Here is a 19,691-nt window from a genome sequence, read left to right on the forward strand (position 1 = left end):
GTTTCCTGAAACTTGTCCAGATCTGAGTCGGTGGGGAGAGATGGGCACCCTGACAGTGATCTGAGCCCTCATACAAAAGAGGTCTGAGATAAGCAGAGTGGGCATCTTCTGGTAACACACCCTTCTCCTCTGGTGACAGGAACAGCCTGGGTGACTGGGCTAGGCTAGACACCTGGCAACCGGCGTGCCTGAAGCTGGGTAAAATGAATCCAATTCAAACAAAGCTTCAGAATTTGTCAAAGCATTTGGTAGACTTGGAAACTATTGTTACGTATTAGTAAAATAAGGTTAATTCTTTAGAAACAGATAATTTGATTAGTCTTGATGGCCAATGACTAATTCCAGTTGGAATGACAAATCATTACTCTCATCATATCTTACTTTTACTTTAATTTGAAGGCAAAATAGCAAACACTCAAGTAAGAACATTAGACATACTGACAAAAAGCTTCAAGACATATTCTAAAACTATACCATTTATATACTGCTGTTATTAAATTTTGTAGTTATTACCGTATGCAGTTATTGTCTTAATAATAATCCAACAGATTCTGAAAAACGATGTTCAGTTTGCAAAAGCAAAGCCAGGAATTGTTTTCATCACTCCAGAAACAGAATCTCAGCATTATTTAAAAAACAAAACAAACAAACAAAAAAAAACCACACACACAAAAAAAACCCAAAACCACAAAACCCTAGCAAATAAATGGCTCTTGTGCTGTGCAACTAAGCTCATGAGACTATCTCTATTTCAATCCACGAAAGCAAAGATTTCAGAAAGTTTAATGTGAAGAGGTATTTTGGAATCTTCATGACTCCACAGTGCACTGGCCACAAACTTTACAGCAAGACTACAGGCTGCCTTACATCACACACTGAACAAAGAATTTTAATGTGTGTGAATAATCTTCCATGCCACAGCCAGCAATTCTAGCTCCTAATTTCTGCAGATCTGTGCACAGGGTGACATCACATCTTACAAAGTGGCCTCACTGCATCCCCACACTCTCTGTCCTCCCACCAGCACACTCCCGCATGTTCAGTGTTCACGTTGTCCTCACGTCAGCTCAACAGATGCAGCTGATGTGACAGCCAGATGCCTGTGATACTGCAAATTCTCTGAAGAGCAACTGTGCTCTGAGCTGCTGAATCCAATAAGATGCTAAACCAAAGCTTGTATTGATCCAGTTTATCAGCTTTTATGGGGTGAAGTGGACAAGTGGTGACAGCACTGGAGACTGAAGCATCTGGGAAGGTGTGCCACAATGGCAGCTCTCACCAACTTCTGCAAGATTCTGGCACAACTATCTCCCACCAGTCCACAGAACTCTGACCATTAAACTCTTTCACCACTTATAACTGAGGTTGCTTCTCTCCCACTAGCACCACTCTTTTCACATTATCAATCTTCAAAGCTGTCCAAAGAGGAAAAAGCCAACAGACTAGCAGAAGAGCAAGATAAACACGAAGTCTGGTATCCACACACTTTCTTGGGCTATAAGGAGGAAACCACATTCCTCCATCATCACACTCCCTGGTATGTGTGTCTGTATTCCCTGGTGCAGCACTATGTCACACTGCCACGTCTTGGCACAGAGCACCACCCAGCAGTCAGCTGTTGACATCTCCAGAAACCCTGGACCAATCCCTTCTCTTTTCCTAGGGATGAGGTACAAGCAGTAAGCTGCTCCCTCACAGGAAATGATTAAAGCATCACACTTGCTAAGTCCCTCTACAAAATTCTGGGTCTGGAGCAGCAGCTACCCACAAAAAGTAAGGTGCAGATCACACAACAGTCAGTTTGCTTCACAGCATGAGTGAGGAAATCTCTCTCTAATGCAAGAGAAGGAATTTTGCCTCTCTTACGACACAGCAACTCCTGCAACTGCAGGCTGCTCAGCAGGGTCTGGGGAGAAATTTTCTTCCCTGGAGCACTGTGACCCCATCAACTCAACAGTTGTGTTTTCCCTTTGGATGAAGTAGCATCTCCCAGCTTGTGCTGAGTTTGGATCCTGAGTGGCCTAAAGGTTTATGAGATGTCAAACTTTACCAGTCCCACTGCACCTCCAGAAGAACACTTCTTTCCATACAGTTTCAGCATTTAATATGGGAAGCCCAAAACACTGAACCCCCAATTTTGAATACCCTGCTTTCCACAGTACCTATTTCTGTAACAGTATTGAGGCACTGCTTAGCTCCAGATATGTGCCTTTGCCCAATTTCATCATTTAGGAAAAACATACACCTTATATCTTTCTTGGATTTGGAAACTTTTATGTTTGGAGCCATCCTGCAACACCCTGTTTCAAAAAATTCCTCTCTTCTGTTTTGAAATACTGCAAATCCATATGGGGTCATGGAGTTCCTACCCTAATACATATAATAACCTTAAATAATAGATAAAAAGTACTTTGGATAACATAATCATCAGTATAATCCCAATGCAAACAATACTGGCATTTTTATATCAATGAAATAAACCTTATACCTACAGACATATATAGGCTCTGGCATACCAGTGAGACCAAGTGTCCATGGGTCTCGGTGATCTTGATGGCTGATTTACAACTGGTTTCCCAATTCAAGGTGTCCTGCACCTTCAATTTCACCTGTGATGATTCCTCTGCCTGGATACCTGCCCAGTGTTGCTGTCCTTGCAAAAAGCAGGCAGGCATTTGTGTTCTGGCAAGTGGCAGAGCTGCACTTCCCACAAGCAGCTTTAAGATGGGCCATAAAGGTGAACAAGGAGATGTCAAGGGTATTTGGAAAGAAATGAGTAAGACTTAGAAAAGCTGGTGGAGGAAGACAGCAAGAATCAAATGGAATTAAAGACTGTGGCCTGGGAGAGAGGGCAGAAAAACCCAGGCATAGCTCAGGTGTAGCAGCATTTAGATATCCATGTTTTCTCTTTGCCAGATATTATGGCCTTGCAGATGTACAACTCCTGGTTAACACCCTAGCTAATGAATCAAGAGCTATTTAACTACATACAGAGGGAAATGGGTGCTTCAAAGCTCTGACCAGGTATCAATGCCAGGTACAGAACTGATGGGGAAAAAAAGTGAAAAGGAACATGACAGTTAAATTTTGCCTGCATTTTAATGTCATGACACTTACAGATTCAATAGACAGCAATTTATTGTACTAATTTCAGACTATACTAAGAATGGAAAGGTTTCCAAGATAGCAACATATTAAAAGATGATATTGTTCTACAAGCAGCATAAATGTGAAAGAACATTCAAGTCATTTATTAATGGTAACATGTTCGATCGCACTAAACAGGGGCATGATATTTGCTTTAATTAAAACAAAATTTAGTGTGCTTAACTTTGGGCAGAGTATTACTTATCACATGCATTCTGTAGCAAGCATGGAACTAAAGCTGTTCTTCATTATTACAAATATGCATAATATCATTTTCTCACTGTACCGAAGTAAGGCCGTGTGCACCGGTGATCCTGAACTACCACTCCATAATACCTCATTAATTGTCCCTGTTTCATATACGAGCACAAGATCAATCTCTTAGTAGGGAGAAAGTGTTAAAAACTGGAGCCCCAGGAAGAAAATATGTATGTGGTACTAGAGACATGGTAATGTCAGATTTTATCAGCTCATGTTGCCTGTGCTCTTGCAGTTAGAATGTCTCACTAAAGGTTTCCATAGCTGAGCAAACCTTCCAGAAATGCCGAATCTTTAAGACTGGAAGTTCAGCCAGATAAGCAGTGCATAATTATTCAGTAGTCACATGAATTTATCTGAACCTATTTGGACAGGAAATGGGTCTGTTAATTTCACAAAATTAGCCTCTCACAAACCTTACAGTATTGCTGATTTCAGTCTTCTTAGCAATACTTTCAGAAAAGCTTCTCATTGTGCTTTTTATACATCACACCAGTAACTACATTTTCAAATTCTATGTGCCCCTTCCATGAGTTTTACTCACCTCTGCCTGTACCTACCAATCAGAGTTGAACAGAACACCCTCTAATCCTAAAACACCCCCCTTCCTGTCTGCTCAGCAGCAGTACTATTTTCAAGAGGCATCCTTGCAAGTTCAGCAAGCATTAGCAGATTTGTAATATTTCACCAAAAAGTAGGGCCTGGCTAAGTACCAACAACAAGAAAATATAAGAGAAATGAAAAAGTTACTGGATCAAACCAATGACACATCTATCCTTCCCTCAATGAGATATAAAAGCTGATTTCTAGAACTGTCAGAACAGGAAAAGCATGTCATGATATTTCTCCAGTAAACTTTTCCCAACTTCTATAAAACTGGTTTAGGGACATCCTAACCAGCAGCTGAGGTTTTGTATCTTAGAGCAAGCTATGAGGATCAGCAGTGTCCTGCAGCAGTCCCACAGCATTCCTGCTGTGGATTACAGGCAGGAATGAAATCATCAACTGGCACCATCTATGACTCTGATGTGACTGCCTGGGCCTCTATGTCACCTTTGCTGCAGCACCAGGAGAGCCCAACACTGATCCCAGGGAGATGGGTGACAGGACAAGGCCTTAATGGTTTTAAACTGCAAGAGGGTAGGTTTATATTAGATATTGTGAAGAAATTCTTCACTCGGAGGGCAGTGAAGCATAGATTATCCAGAGAAGTTGTGGATCCCCCATGCCTGGAAGTGTTCAAGGCCAGCATGGATCGGGCCCTCAGCAACCTGGTCTAGTGGAAGGTGTCCCTGCCCATGGCAGAGGGATGGAACGAGATGATCTCTAAGGTCCTTTCCAACACAAACCACTCTGTGCCTTCACACACTGAGGCAGGGAGTGCCTTCACATGTGTCATAGGTTAGCAAGCATAGTCCCAGAAGGGATGTCCTTGCTAAGGGGTGCTTACAGTTTCCTCTGGGAATTGATAGAACCTATCAGCTGGCCAGTTTGAATATGGACAATTCTCTAAGCCACTTAAAGTTGTGACCACCTCTGTGATCCACACTTAAGAATAGACAAACTCCCCCCCAAGCTCTCTCTCGTTTCCGGCGCTGGGACAGGCGGCTGCGGGCCCCGTGTGGGGGCCAGCGGGCCCGGCCAGGCCCTGCCTGGGCCAGGCCGGGCCGGGCCACGGCCATCCTGGAGCCATGGACCTGTTCCAGTCGTGGAACCCCCCCACTGCCTTGCCGTGGGCAGCCGGAGCGGCTCGGCTCTCCCCCCTCTCCACTGCGATAAGAAAAATTCAACATGCCAGCTGCAAAGCTGCAAGGCCGAGGTGAGATTAACCCTTTTATTGCTGTGAAGAGTTGAAAACCTGAGGGAAGAGAGAGAGGGGATGCTTAAAGCTGAAATTCTGTTGTGAAGCTATGATATATCGGAGTATCCTGTTGTAATTCCATGAAGATATGGGGGGTGGAGTGTTCAACTCGTAAGCAAAAGCACCTGCACTGAGATAGGCAGATGCTGACGCAGCTGTAATTTCATGAGAAGTTTGGACAGGGAGAGATGGACCAGATGAGGACTTTTGCTCCAAACAGGAAAGGAGAAAACCTCAGTCCCTAGAGATGAACCAGATGAGGACTTTTGCTCCAAATGGGAAAGGAGAAACCTCAGTTCCTAGAGACGCTCCCAGAGATAGTCCTAACAATGAAGATGAGGAAGAACCCTTTGCTCCCAGGGAAGGAGAAGGGCCTCTGTTTTTGTTTCTGAACGGCTCAACCTTAAAATTGTACCCCAAAAAACTTCAAGAGTGGACCCTCGAAAGCAGTTGTAGGAAAAGCTGCAAGTTGGGGGAAGGGACTCACATGCAGGCAGAGAGACCTCTTCCTAAATGGACTGAACAATATTTGGAAGTGGGCGGCTGTCTCGTTGTGATAATGTTTTCACAGCATGAGCAAGAAGAGACTTCTCTTTCTAAATGGACTGAACAAGGTTATTATGGCAGTGGTAAACAGACTGAACATCTTAAGGGTTGTCTTTTTACATTGTCAGTGGGAGAAGGGAGGAAGGTGGGGGGAGGAGGAGAGTTCTGAAGGTGGTATAATTTTTTTTTCCTTCTTTTAGGTCTGTTAATAAACTTCTTTATATTCTTTCAAGTTTGGTGCCTGCTTTGCGTTTCTCCTAATTCTTATCTCACAGAAGATAAACCGTAATGAGTATTTTAGACCAAACCACTACAACATGCCATGGTGATGTGACACCACAGGCACCAAGGTACCACACTGAGCCACCAACCCACCTGTGTGACACCTCCTGCCCTCCAGCAGGGAAGGGAAAAGCAGCTCTCCTTGGCTTGAACGACTTCTGGTGATGCACAAGTGGCTCCTGTACAACTACCTGACTGTGAGCTGCAGACCCAAGACGTAAAACAAATAAATTCTTTGCTATTTAAAGCAATGTTTTTCATAGCTTCACAGCAAAAGCCCTGCAAGCGTTTGACTCACAATCGCAGCAACTTATGATTGGAAATCAGAAAAATAAAGCCTGGTGGAATCTCATAATGAAAGTTGTTGTTTTTCTTTTACAGAAAACACAGCCAAAGAGACTTATGAAATTCTGCAACAAGGTCAGAGGGGCATGAGCAATTATCCTGAGGACATAATAGTGCAGTGCACAGTTTTGACAGTAACACAATGATACTCAAATAAGCAACAAAACCAAACCAAACCCAATACTTGCAACTGTAATGACATTTGTTTTGCTATACCTTTTTCCCTTTCCCATTCCCTCAGGACAACAAAAGACCCCTGACAGATTAGCAAGATGGAGATCCGAATGCTACCTCTGGCAACACATCTACTGCTGAGACCAAACTCAGTATGGAACAGCTTACAAGAAGATAGTCATTTAAAGCAAATGTATTAAGCATCTAAAGCAGAAATAAACAAATTCTCCACACTGAAAGAAAGTGGTTTTTCATGTGTACAAGATGAAGAACTTGGCAAAGTTGTCATGATTTAAAGACAGCCAAAATTACTAGAATTAACCATTCTCTGCTTCAATACACATCTTGACTTCAATCTTGTTAAAGAGGGAAATAGGAGGAAAAGTGAGAGAAATCCAGACAGCCTACACTGTAAGATTGTACTGAGTGACTCTGCCCGAAACTGAAGCAACAAAGACTTGCCTGAAACGTAAGAGATATCAGAGGCTGATGGGATCGTGCCAAGGACTGAAGAATCCAATCACACACGCACACAGAGAACTGTCACACTTCTTACCTGCAGGGAGCAAATCAGAGAGGCAGATATAAGAAAGACATCTTTCAGAAGTAAAGGCTTCTGGAAAAGCCTGCTATGTGTATTTGTTTGCAGAATATTACCACATACTGATATGTGTACAGAAATGAATTCATCCACATCCAAGGCACTGGAGCTGAAAAACATCCGTCTGCTTAAAAGGTGGATATTATACTCAAAAAACCCCATCGTCTCTCCTAGCAGATTCACGGTCCATGCACAGTCAGAATTACTTTTGCTTCCTGTCCTGCAACATTGGCACAGCTGGGAGTTAACTTTCTCCTGTATGGTTTCATCATTTTGTGTGTGTTGAATGCTTTGTTGCTTGTCATGGCATGCAGCACAGGAAACCCTAAGTGTCAAAGTTGCAGCATTTTTTGAAAGTAGATCTAAGCTTGGAGAAGGGGTAATAGATTGTTTCATTTCAGGGTAATACAGGATGGGATTTGCCTCTGCTAGCTTTGGTTATCAAGAGGCAAAGTAGGCTCTTGCTTTAAGCACTGGTCTGGACAATCCTTGTCATCAAATCAAAAAGACAGGTGGCTGCAGAGCAATTCACCTAAGATAGAGGTCCATTACAACTGGGAATCCTCCAGGAGATCTTACTCTCTCAATGTCATCTTAAAATATAGAGATCATACATTATTTTATTAAAATTAGCAGTGATATTATTTATGCAAATAGAAGCCATTGAGGTGTGTCTCGGTTTTGAAAGACAGGTGTCTGCTAAGGAAGGCAGAGGCCCCCCTTGAAGTGGCAGATATAACCCCTTTTCCCTCCAAGTTATTATATTTTGAAATCAAGAGCCTTTAGGCGAAGATGTGGGAAATAGGAATAACAGTTCTTTACTATATATATATATATGTATATAACCAGTCAAACAAAACAACAACAACTATGGCAGTAACAGCAATCACAAACCCAGTGCCAGCCTTCTCGGCTGTCAGGCTATTTCCCCTCGGGTGCAGTTCCGCTCGCAGCCGGCAGGGGCGCTGGCGGCTCCCGGTGAGCAGGGCAGGTGCGATGGTTCCCCCGCGGCTGCAGGGGGCGCTCCGGAGCGAGCTCGGGAAACCCGCGGCTCTGGTGCCCTGGGATCCCGGGAAGGGATGGAACAAAGGCTTCACAAACCGCTGGGCAGTTGATCCCGGGCTCTCAGGGACAGCAGGCTGGAACGGCAGGGACAAACGCAAATCCCGGGTGGCAGACGAGATGTATCCAGATGGGAAAAACCCACGGAGGCCCAGGCAGGCAGGGCGAGCAGGGCTACAGCGTAGCGAAAGCTCGAAGCAGCAGCGGAGCAGGGCAGCCACAGCTCGGTCTCCAGCAGGGCAGGGAAAGCGGCTTTTGGGGTCCCGGCGTTGTTTCCAGCAGGAAGAAAGAACGGCCAAAAAGAAAGAAGCAGCAGCTCCTTTCTCTGCAGCTTCTCTCCCCGGACGCTCAGAGCGAACTGACCCCACACCCAGGTGTAGACAAAGGAGTAGCCAGGTCCGCGCCGCTCACCTTTTGTCTTTCTTAAGTACAGCTATTTGTCCCCTAGCAACATGCATATGGGAGAAAATTCCTTTAACAGAGAAAAAAAAAAAAAACAGACTAAACTAAAACCCCAACATTATCCACCCCGAATTTTTTCCCATACTAACATGTTACATGAAACTTAACTTTTTTAACCATATAAATCTATGCATTACCCAAATTATATACAAATATACATGCTGATACTGATACAAGTACAGAGCCATGGGTAGTTCACCCTAAAACAAGGTCCCCTTGAGGTAAGCATCGGGTCTCTCCATCCTTTTGCATCACCCACCAGGTGCAACCTGGTCCCTGAGCAAAAACAACCCCACGGATGGGTTTGTCTTTGCTCAAGGCAGACTTTACCCAAACAGTTTTTCCAAGCATACCTCTCATGTGCACCACTGGAACCTTATCCCCGTCTGTTGTTTGTAGGGGTTCAGATTGGGCAGGGCCTGCTCGGCTGGTGGAACCTCGAGTGTTAACTAACCAGGTGGCTCTTGCTAAATGCATCTCCCAGTTTTTGAAAGTCTCCCCACCCAGTGCCTTCAAGGTGGTTTTAAGCAGTCCATTACACCGCTCAACCTTCCCAGCTGCTGGTGCATGGTAAGGGATGTGGTACACCCACTCTATGCCATGTTCTCTAGCCCAGGTGTTTATAAGGCTGTTCTTGAAATGAGTCCCATTGTCAGACTCGATTCTCTCAGGGGTGCCATGCCTCCAAAGGACTTGCTTTTCCAGGCCCAGGATGGTGTTCCGGGCAGTAGCGTGAGGCACAGGGTAGGTCTCCAGCCACCCAGTGGTGGCTTCTACCATTGTGAGCACATAGCGCTTGCCTTGGCGGGTTTGAGGCAGTGTGATGTAATCAATCTGCCAGGCCTCCCCATACTTGTATTTGGACCATCGCCCGCCATACCACAGAGGCTTCACCCGCTTGGCCTGCTTGATCGCAGCGCATGTCTCACAATCATGGATAACCTGGGAGATACTGTCCATGGTTAGATCCACCCCTCGGTCTCGTGCCCACTTATAGGTGGCATCTCTGCCCTGATGACCTGAGGCATCATGGGCCCATCGAGCTAGGAACAGTTCTCCTTTATGTTGCCAATCCAAGTCTATCTGGGACACCTCTATTTTCGCAGCCTGATCTACCTGTTTGTTGTTACGATGTTCTTCATTAGCCCGGCTCTTGGGGATGTGAGCATCTACATGACGGACCTTCACGGATAGCTTCTCTACCCGAGTGGCAATGTCTTTCCACTCTTCAGCAGCCCAGATTGGTTTTCCTCTGCGCTGCCAGTTTGCCTTATTCCACCTTTCCAGCCAACCCCACAGAGCATTGGCTACCATCCATGAATCAGTGTAGAGGTAGAGCTTTGGCCACTTCTCTCTTTCAGCTATGTCCAGAGCTAATTGGACAGCTTTGAGCTCAGCAAATTGGCTCGATCCACCTTCTCCTTCAGTAGCCTGTGCAACTTGTCGTGTGGGGCTCCATACAGCGGCTTTCCATTTCCGGCTAGCGCCTACAATTCGGCAGGAACCATCAGTGAAGAGGGCGTATTGTCTTTCACTCTCTGGTAGCTCGTTATATGGTGGGGCTTCTTCGGCACGTGTCACCTGCTCCTCTTCTTCTTCAGAAGATAACCCAAAAGTCTCACCTTCCGGCCAGTTCGTAATTATTTCCAAGATCCCAGGGCGACTTGGGTTTCCAATTCGGGCGCGCTGCGTGATGAGGGCAATCCATTTGCTCCAAGTAGCGTCGGTGGCGTGATGCGTGGAGGGAATCTTTCCTTTGAACATCCACCCCAGCACCGGTAGTCGGGGTGCCAGGAGGAGTTGTGCCTCTGTGCCGATTACTTCTGAGGCAGCCTGGACTCCTTCATAAGCTGCCAGGATTTCCTTCTCTGTGGGAGTGTAGTTGGCTTCAGATCCTCTGTAGCTTCGGCTCCAGAATCCCAGTGGTCGGCCCCGAGTCTCACCAGGCACCTTCTGCCAGAGGCTCCAGGACAGACCCTTGTTCCCGGCTGCAGAGTAGAGCACGTTCTTCACCTCTGGTCCTGTCCTGACTGGGCCAAGGGCTACGGCGTGAGCAATTTCCTGTTTGATCTGGGCGAAGGCCTGCTGCTGTTCAGGGCCCCAGTGGAAATCATTCTTCTTGCGGGTAACCAGGTAGAGAGGACTCACGATCTGGCTATACTCGGGAATGTGCATCCTCCAGAAACCTATAGCACCTAGGAAAGCTTGTGTTTCCTTCTTGTTGGTCGGCGGAGACATTGCTGTGATCTTATTGATGACCTCAATGGGAATCTGACGTCGTCCATCTTGCCACTTTACTCCCAGGAACTGGATCTCTCGGGCAGGTCCCTTGACCTTGCTCTTCTTGATGGCAAAACCAGCTTGCAGGAGAATTTGAATTATTCTCTCTCCTTTCTCAAACACTTCGGTTGCGGTGTTCCCCCACACAATGATGTCATCAATGTACTGCAGATGTTCTGGAGCCTCACCCTTTTCTAGTGCAGTCTGGATCAGTCCATGACAGATGGTGGGACTGTGCTTCCACCCCTGGGGCAGTCGATTCCAGGTGTACTGCACGCCCCTCCAGGTGAAGGCAAACTGAGGCCTGCACTCTGCTGCCAGAGGAATGGAGAAAAATGCATTGGCAATGTCAATAGTGGCGTACCACTTTGCTGCTTTGGACTCCAGCTCGTACTGGAGCTCCAACATGTCTGGCACGGCAGCGCTCAGCGGTGGAGTCACTTCATTCAGGGCACGATAGTCCACAGTCAATCTCCATTCCCCGTCAGACTTGCGCACAGGCCAGATGGGGCTGTTGAAGGGTGAGTGGGTCTTGCTGACCACCCCTTGACTCTCCAGCTCGCGGATCATCTTGTGGATGGGGATCACAGCATCTCGATTTGTCCGATACTGCCGGCGGTGCACTGTCGAGGTGGCAATTGGCACTCGTTGCTCTTCCACTTTCAGGAGCCCAACTGCAGAAGGATTCTCAGATAGTCCAGGCAGGGTGTTCAATTGCCTAATGCCCTCTGCCTCCACAGCAGCAATCCCAAATGCCCACCTGAGTCCTTTTGGGTCTTTGTAGTAGCCATTCCGGAGGAAGTCTATGCCCAGAATACACGGGGCCTCTGGGCCGGTCACAATCGGATGCTTTTGCCACTCCTTCCCAGTCAGGCTCACCTCAGCTTCCAAAAGGGTCAACTGCTGTGATCCCCCAGTCACCCCAGCGATGGATACAGGTTCTGCCCCCACATGTCCCGATGGCATTAAAGTACACTGTGCCCCAGTATCAACCAATGCATCATATTTTTGTGGCTCTGATGTGCCAGGCCATCGGATCCACACCGTCCAGAAAACTCGGTTCTCCCGTGCCTCTTCCTGGCTAGAGGCAGGGCCCCTCTAGCCCTGGTTATCATTCTTTCCCTGGGTGTACATGCTCGAGGTACCTTCAAGGGGATCCGACATATCATCCTCCCTTCTGTAATGCCTGGCAGCTCGGTCACGGGAGGCTGGGGCTACTTTCACCTTAGCGGAACCCCCTCGGTTAGTGCCTCCCTCCTTGAGTTCACGCACCCGCGCTGCCAGGGCAGAGGTGGGTTTCCCATCCCACCTTCTCATGTCTTCCCCATGCTCACACAGGAAAAACCACAGCTCAGCTCGTGGGGTGTACCCTCTCTCTCTAGCAGGGGGACGACGGGCTCTGACTTGGGGGCCTGTGACTCGCACTGGTGCCACACTGACCCTCCTCATCTCCTCCCTCATCTCCTCCATCTTCTCCTTCATCTCCTCTTTGAGGTCCTGGACCACAGCAGAGACATGAGCTTTTAGCGGGCCATTGATCATGCTGTCATAATGCCTGAGCCTGTTGGCAACAGAGCCCACTGTTTCTCGGGTATTGTCAGCATCAATCGTTGCAATGAAGGTGGTGTATTGTGATGGCCCTAGCCTTGCCAGGTTCCACATCATCTGTCCTGTGCACCTGACCTTATCGGGGTCATTATCATGCTGTCCATCCTTCCCAAAGAGTACCTCTAATATTGCCACCTCTCTTAGCTGTTGGATCCCTTGCTCGAGTGTCTTCCACTGCATTCTATGATGATACTCCTGCATTCTTTCTTTGTGAATGAACCTTTCTCTCACACTCATTAAGAGCCGCTCCCAAAGAGAGAGAGGCCCTGGCTCCCTCACAAATATCTGGTCCACACCTGGGTCCTGGGTCAACGATCCCAGATACCTTGCCTCACCACTATCCAGTTGCACACTTGTGCCCATAAGGTCCCAAACCCGAAGCAGCCAGGTGGTATAAGGCTCACGCCCCCTTCGCACAATGTCGTTTCGCATAGCACGGAGACTGTCGTGCGACAGGGACTCAGTGATGACTTCTGGCTCTGGCTCTCCTGCTGGTTGTGAGGGCCCTGGTTGCCCATCATCATTAACTGGTCGTACTGATTTGGTCTTATACTTCCTCCTTTGCACAGGGGCGACTGCTGCTGGCTGTGGTTGTCCTTGTGGTTCAGCTGAAGCCTGGATGGTTGTAACATCCGTGGGTTCCACTGCTGCACCATCGGACTCACCCTCTTTGGGGCAGGGAGAGGGTTTTTCACTAGCTGAGGAGGTGTATTCCCTTAGCAATTGGCATATCTCCTGGCGCACCTGGCCCATCTCCTGGCACATCTCCTTGCGCACCTGGCCCATCTCCTGGCATATCTCCTGGCGCACCTGACCCATCTCCTGGCATATCCCCTGGCGCACCTGACCCATCTCTTGGCACATCTCCTGCATCCCTTTTGCCAGTACCCCCACCCAGTTTGGGTAGTCCATTTCTGAGGTGGACTGTTGGGCAGTATCAGTCTGTGGGGCGGGATCTCTAGTGTCTGGGGCTGTGGCAGGCTCTGGCTCTGGGGTAGGATCTCTAGTGTCTGGGGCCGTGTCAGGCTCTGGGGCAGGATCAGGCTCTGGGGTAGGAACTCTACTCTCTGGGGCCATGTCAGGCTCTGGGGCAGGATCAGGCTCTGGGGTAGGATCTCTAGTCTCTGGGGCTGGTGTCCGGGTAGATATCCAAGCCAATCTCAACTTATCCTTGAATGCTAAATAGAGTAGGCCTATCAGCAGCAGATGGTTAGTATTCAGAGGGAATTTAAACCCTTCGAAAATTGATGGGGTGGGCCCAAAGAACTGGTTGAGGGGTTGGGAGAAAACTTCTCCTGGTGTCATTTCCTCACAGAAGGTACCATTGTTAACATAACCCCAAAAACATGTGCTCAGTGTGTGATAGCTGTTTATCCATGTGCCCACATTCCGGAGGAAGTTAAAAACCCATGAATTCCTCACCTTCTCGACCCATAACGCAAGCTGGATAACAGCAATGGTAGCCTTAGTCAGAGGACCCATATTCAAGTAAGGAGCTGCAAAGGGGAAGAATATAGCCACGGCCACATGCCACCCGAACCAGGGTAAACTAGACCACATAGTGCTGCCTAACAAGGTTCCAATATCCAGCACACAAAATAAAGTTATCGAGGAACTGTTATTCCTTTTTCACCTCTATCTCTTAATGCCCTTAGGCCCCACGTTGGGCGCCAAGATCTGTCTCGGTTTTGAAAGACAGGTGTCTGCTAAGGAAGGCAGAGGCCCCCCTTGAAGTGGCAGATATAACCCCTTTTCCCTCCAAGTTATTATATTTTGAAATCAAGAGCCTTTAGGCGAAGATGTGGGAAATAGGAATAACAGTTCTTTACTATATATATATATATGTATATAACCAGTCAAACAAAACAACAACAACTATGGCAGTAACAGCAATCACAAACCCAGTGCCAGCCTTCTCGGCTGTCAGGCTATTTCCCCTCGGGTGCAGTTCCGCTCGCAGCCGGCAGGGGCGCTGGCGGCTCCCGGTGAGCAGGGCAGGTGCGATGGTTCCCCCGCGGCTGCAGGGGGCGCTCCGGAGCGAGCTCGGGAAACCCGCGGCTCTGGTGCCCTGGGATCCCGGGAAGGGATGGAACAAAGGCTTCACAAACCGCTGGGCAGTTGATCCCGGGCTCTCAGGGACAGCAGGCTGGAACGGCAGGGACAAACGCAAATCCCGGGTGGCAGACGAGATGTATCCAGATGGGAAAAACCCACGGAGGCCCAGGCAGGCAGGGCGAGCAGGGCTACAGCGTAGCGAAAGCTCGAAGCAGCAGCGGAGCAGGGCAGCCACAGCTCGGTCTCCAGCAGGGCAGGGAAAGCGGCTTTTGGGGTCCCGGCGTTGTTTCCAGCAGGAAGAAAGAACGGCCAAAAAGAAAGAAGCAGCAGCTCCTTTCTCTGCAGCTTCTCTCCCCGGACGCTCAGAGCGAACTGACCCCACACCCAGGTGTAGACAAAGGAGTAGCCAGGTCCGCGCCGCTCACCTTTTGTCTTTCTTAAGTACAGCTATTTGTCCCCTAGCAACATGCATATGGGAGAAAATTCCTTTAACAGAGAAAAAAAAAAAAAACAGACTAAACTAAAACCCCAACAAGGTGTGATATGGTGCTGCTGGGCTGTGGTCTGACCTGTTAAGATGTTAACATGTTAAATGTTAATTGTTGCCTGCTGAGAGACTCTGTAAGAAAATATGCAGTTACCCACTCTGTAATCATCATTATTATATTTGAGTTTAGGATCTTGTGGAAACGTCTTCCTTTCTACATTCTCCCATGAGAGAAGGAACAGACTGAAATACTTTTGACTCCCTTTAAGCAATATGCTAACCTCCACCCAAAGCAGGAAAATACAAAGGAGAGCTGTAATGCTTGAATGAGAACCTTATTTTGGGAAGCATCAGAGTGGGTCGAATGAAGGCACTAGCTGTAGTCTGGAAGCCAAAGATGGCACGATGCCAGCCATGCTACATGCACAGCACCAGGGCTCTGCTGATAGCTAGAGGGATGGTCTGCAGAGAAGAGAGCAGATCAGGTGTTCACCCAGCTCAGATTTTCCAAAGCTTCAAGCAAAGCGTCACGGGAGAATATATTGGTACAGCTTTTAGCCTTTGCTCTGCAAAATGCATCTGGCAAAGCCCAGGCTTGCTACAGAAGGTGCCCCTCCTTTGAATCCTGAAAGGTTTGGTTGTGAGATAGCACTGTTGTTCTTTATACAGGCTTGATCCTTTTCTTCCCGTTGTTGCCCATGTATGTTTGAAGCAACTGATGTGATTAAGCTGCTGTCTGCCAGCACTCTGCACAAGCCCCCCCAACAGTTCTGTGGCCTCCTGGTAATGGAAGATTGTCACCTCAATGCTAAAGAGTCAGCAATCATTCACAACCAACGTACTGGCACAAAACTCATCATTTGTACACACAGATCAAATTATCAAATAAATATAATCAGAAATCAGTGCAGAAAAATGTACTTCACTGAGGAGGGGGAAAGACATCCACTATACCCACAAATCTGATTTTCCTAAGGTACCCATCCCCACAGTATTTGTCTGCAATCATATAAACCATTCATATATTTTATATTAGTTGTACATCTATTTCTAGGTGTATAAGAACTTGCCAAACCTGTGATCATTTCCAAACTTCATTGTGTTCAAATGAAACCAACAGAGCATTGTTCTCCAGAAACAAAATCTCAACTGCAGAGTCCATTTATTTAATTCATAGAAGACTTGATGGAGATTTGTAGTCAGCTGAAATTTCTCCAGTTATAAGAATGTTTGTGACATGGTCACAAAATTCATTGCAAAGATTTTCTGGCATTTGCTTGGATACCTGTTCAGTATTTTTTTATGGTCTTAATTGTTCAGAGAAGATCTACATTTCTCAGAAGTTTCCAGACAATTATTTTTTTATTGAGCAGAAGAAAAATCACATTAAAAAATTATCCACTTTTAAAGGTCAAGACAATGGTCAAACCAGTCCCTACTGTAGCTTTCTCACACTCAGCAGTGCTGTTCAATTGTGGTAGCTTCACCACTGTGATGAAATAACACATTTGCTTTTGATGTACTGACCTGGGAGTGCAAAATTAACATGACATTACTTTTGCATTGCCATGATTATATTATCATTGAGTTTATATTCCCAGGTGTTAGATTTTTTTTTTTTAAGTATACGTAGCAGCAGTATTTGGGCGGAAGTCAAACAAAGTCTCCCTAAACTCAACCAGATAGTTGCAAACACACAGGAAACCTGCATTAGCAACTACAATAACCCAGGGCAGTTCTCTGGCCGTGGAGTCAAGGTATCAGCACAGTGGTGATCTGTTTACCCACTGCTTTTCCTATCCCATATTGTTCTCCCCCTCCCCACTTTTCCCCTGCCCCTAGCCCTGGCCACTCCCTCGAGTTCTCCCTATTGGTTCCTGTACCGCAACTCTGCCCATGTACCACCCCTGAGCCCCTGAGAAAACCCCCCTGCACCCAGATCACAAGGTCTCTCTGCCTCTGGGGGTTGCCCGGACAAGATTTCACCATTAAAGGTCCTCTGAAACCCTCATGGGGGGACCCTTCTCGCCTCCTTCACTGTCACTGTGTTGCAGAGCTGAGAGCTGCCGGAGCAAGAGTGCGGAGCGGTCTGAAATGGACTATGGGAGGGCGACAATGGTCACACTGCCCTAAGCAGCTCCACTGAGCTCTCAGGGAAAGCTGCAGCTTGCTAAGCTAAACCTAGCACTACAACACAGCACAGCTTTTGTCAACACAGCTAAACTGCTTTCTCATCCCTAAGACAGGGTACTCTTGTCTGAACTGTCTCTGATGAACAGCCTGGTCACCTCTCGCACGCGACTCCTCTTGGACGCCTATACTGTTTGCAGAACTCTTGCTTTTATTTCACTTTCTTCACTTTTATTCCACTTTATTTGACCTATTTCATTTCTTCATTTGGATTACTTTTCAAGGAAGTTGTCAGCCCTCATGAGCCCAAATCACTGGGGATACAAGTGTGAATGGGTGACTGACCACTGACGTTCAAGACCACATCAGCTGCAAAACAATCCTTGCTTGTTATAGAAATAAAGGTCACATTTGGAAAAAAACAAAAAAGCCAAAAGAAAGAAAGTTGCTGATTATGTAGACTTAAATACAGATTACAAGCTAGGACTTTTAACACAGGAAAACTAGTAAGTGAAGTAAAGAATGAAAATCTTTATGGTAAATAGGGTTAACACTAGTCAGAAAGACATTTTGAATATAAAGGGAGCAAAAGGAATAGTAACAGTGGGACTGGAAATTATAAAATTGCCAAGAATAATCCAGAAAAGGCAGAAGCATTCAATAAATAACTGGTGTATCTTTGGCCAGGGATCAGATGGTGTGATCATTTCATAAGAGAATCATGAAGCAATTTTCACTCCAACAGTGCATCAGAAGACGTCAAATAAGAGCTACTGATTTTAGACGTATTTATGGCTCTAAGTCTCAAAATGAATATATGAGAGTCTAAAAGGAGTCTATGTGTAAGCCCCTCCAGACCATTAGTGTCGATCTTTTCAATAACTCTTGTAATACCAGGAAAGTTCAAGAAGATGAGAAAAAGTAAGGTAACACCAGTATTAAAAATAAAAATTAAGAGAGAATAAATGGTAAAACTCAGGTAATTCAAGATTTTCAGACTGGCTACCATCAATCCCAGGCAAAATAAAGGAATGGCTGATACAGGAACCAATTAGTAAGGCATAAGAGGGAGGCAGTATAATTATCACTACTCAGTGGGGTTTTTTGGCAAATAGATCCATCAAACTAACTTGATATCTTTCTCTGAAGAGATTACAAATTGCCCGATAGAGCTAATGGTGTCACTATATTTGGGCTTCTACAAGAAGTCTTATGCAGTCAGTACCATATATTGCAAAAAACTCTGATTAAGGATGCCATGAATCAACACCACACATATTAAAGGAATTAAAACTGGTATGTGCTCGCATACCAGAATGTCACTGCAGAGATGTGTGCTTTCAGTGAAGTTCAGTGGGGATCCAGTCCTACGCCAGTTCAGTTTTTTGCTTGAGACGTGGACGGAAGCACAAAGCTGTCGTTGATGAGAACTGTAGATAACACAAAGACTGGGTGACGAATATATAATTAAGATGATGGATGGCTGATGCAGAGGGATGTAGAGCACTTCATGATGCGTCAGAAGTGATGTATGATATTACTGCACATCAAAAATTGCCCACTTTCTCCCACATATACATAGACCAACAGAAAGACACATAAAATGGGAAATATAAAAGCAAACATTCAATGCTTAGCTGAATTTTACCACGTGGCAAGGTGGACATAAAAAAAATCCACTTTAACCAGACCAGCTGGTGGTCATATGTCTTTGAAACAAAGGAAGTAAGGCATCTCTGGGGACTCAATTTGGAGAAACAATGTCCCTTATGAACATGAGATCTCATCTAAGCAGGAACATAACTCCTAGGAAAGAACATGTGTTCTCAGTTCGGTTCTGTGGCCAAAAAAGGAGCCCCAGATCTCTTAAAAAGATGTGGAGCTGGTCCTGATTTTGCACTGAACATTGATGTAATCACAACTGGAATATTGTGTTCTGGAAAGGACATTGGTAACTGAGAGGGAACAGGGCAGCCCAGAGAAAGATTAAAGAACAAGAGAAAGCATCTGTTAGTAATGCTGCAGAAACTCAATCTATTTAGTTAATGAAAGAAAAGGTTAAGAAGGATTTTTAAGAGTTTGTAAGTACTTACAAGGGAATACAACTTTGTTAATGGGTATTCAATTCAGCAGACAAAGTAAAGCAAGTAAATGAAAGTTAAGGCTGGAGATACAATGGAAACATGATAGAAAATCTGATTATGGTAAAAACACATCTTATGGCAATATCAGCTTTTAAACAAAGACTGAATATAGTTCAAAAGCTGCTACTCTACATGAAACACAAATCAGCTTAGGATTTGTTTCCTACAGCCTGCAGTACACAACAGGTCAGAATGTAGGAACTACTGCCCTTACTACACATTAATGGGGCAAAACTGAGTATAACTGGA

The sequence above is a fragment of the Corvus moneduloides genome, chromosome 1, assembly GCF_009650955.1.
Source record: "Corvus moneduloides isolate bCorMon1 chromosome 1, bCorMon1.pri, whole genome shotgun sequence".
NCBI classification, from domain to species: domain Eukaryota; kingdom Metazoa; phylum Chordata; class Aves; order Passeriformes; family Corvidae; genus Corvus; species Corvus moneduloides.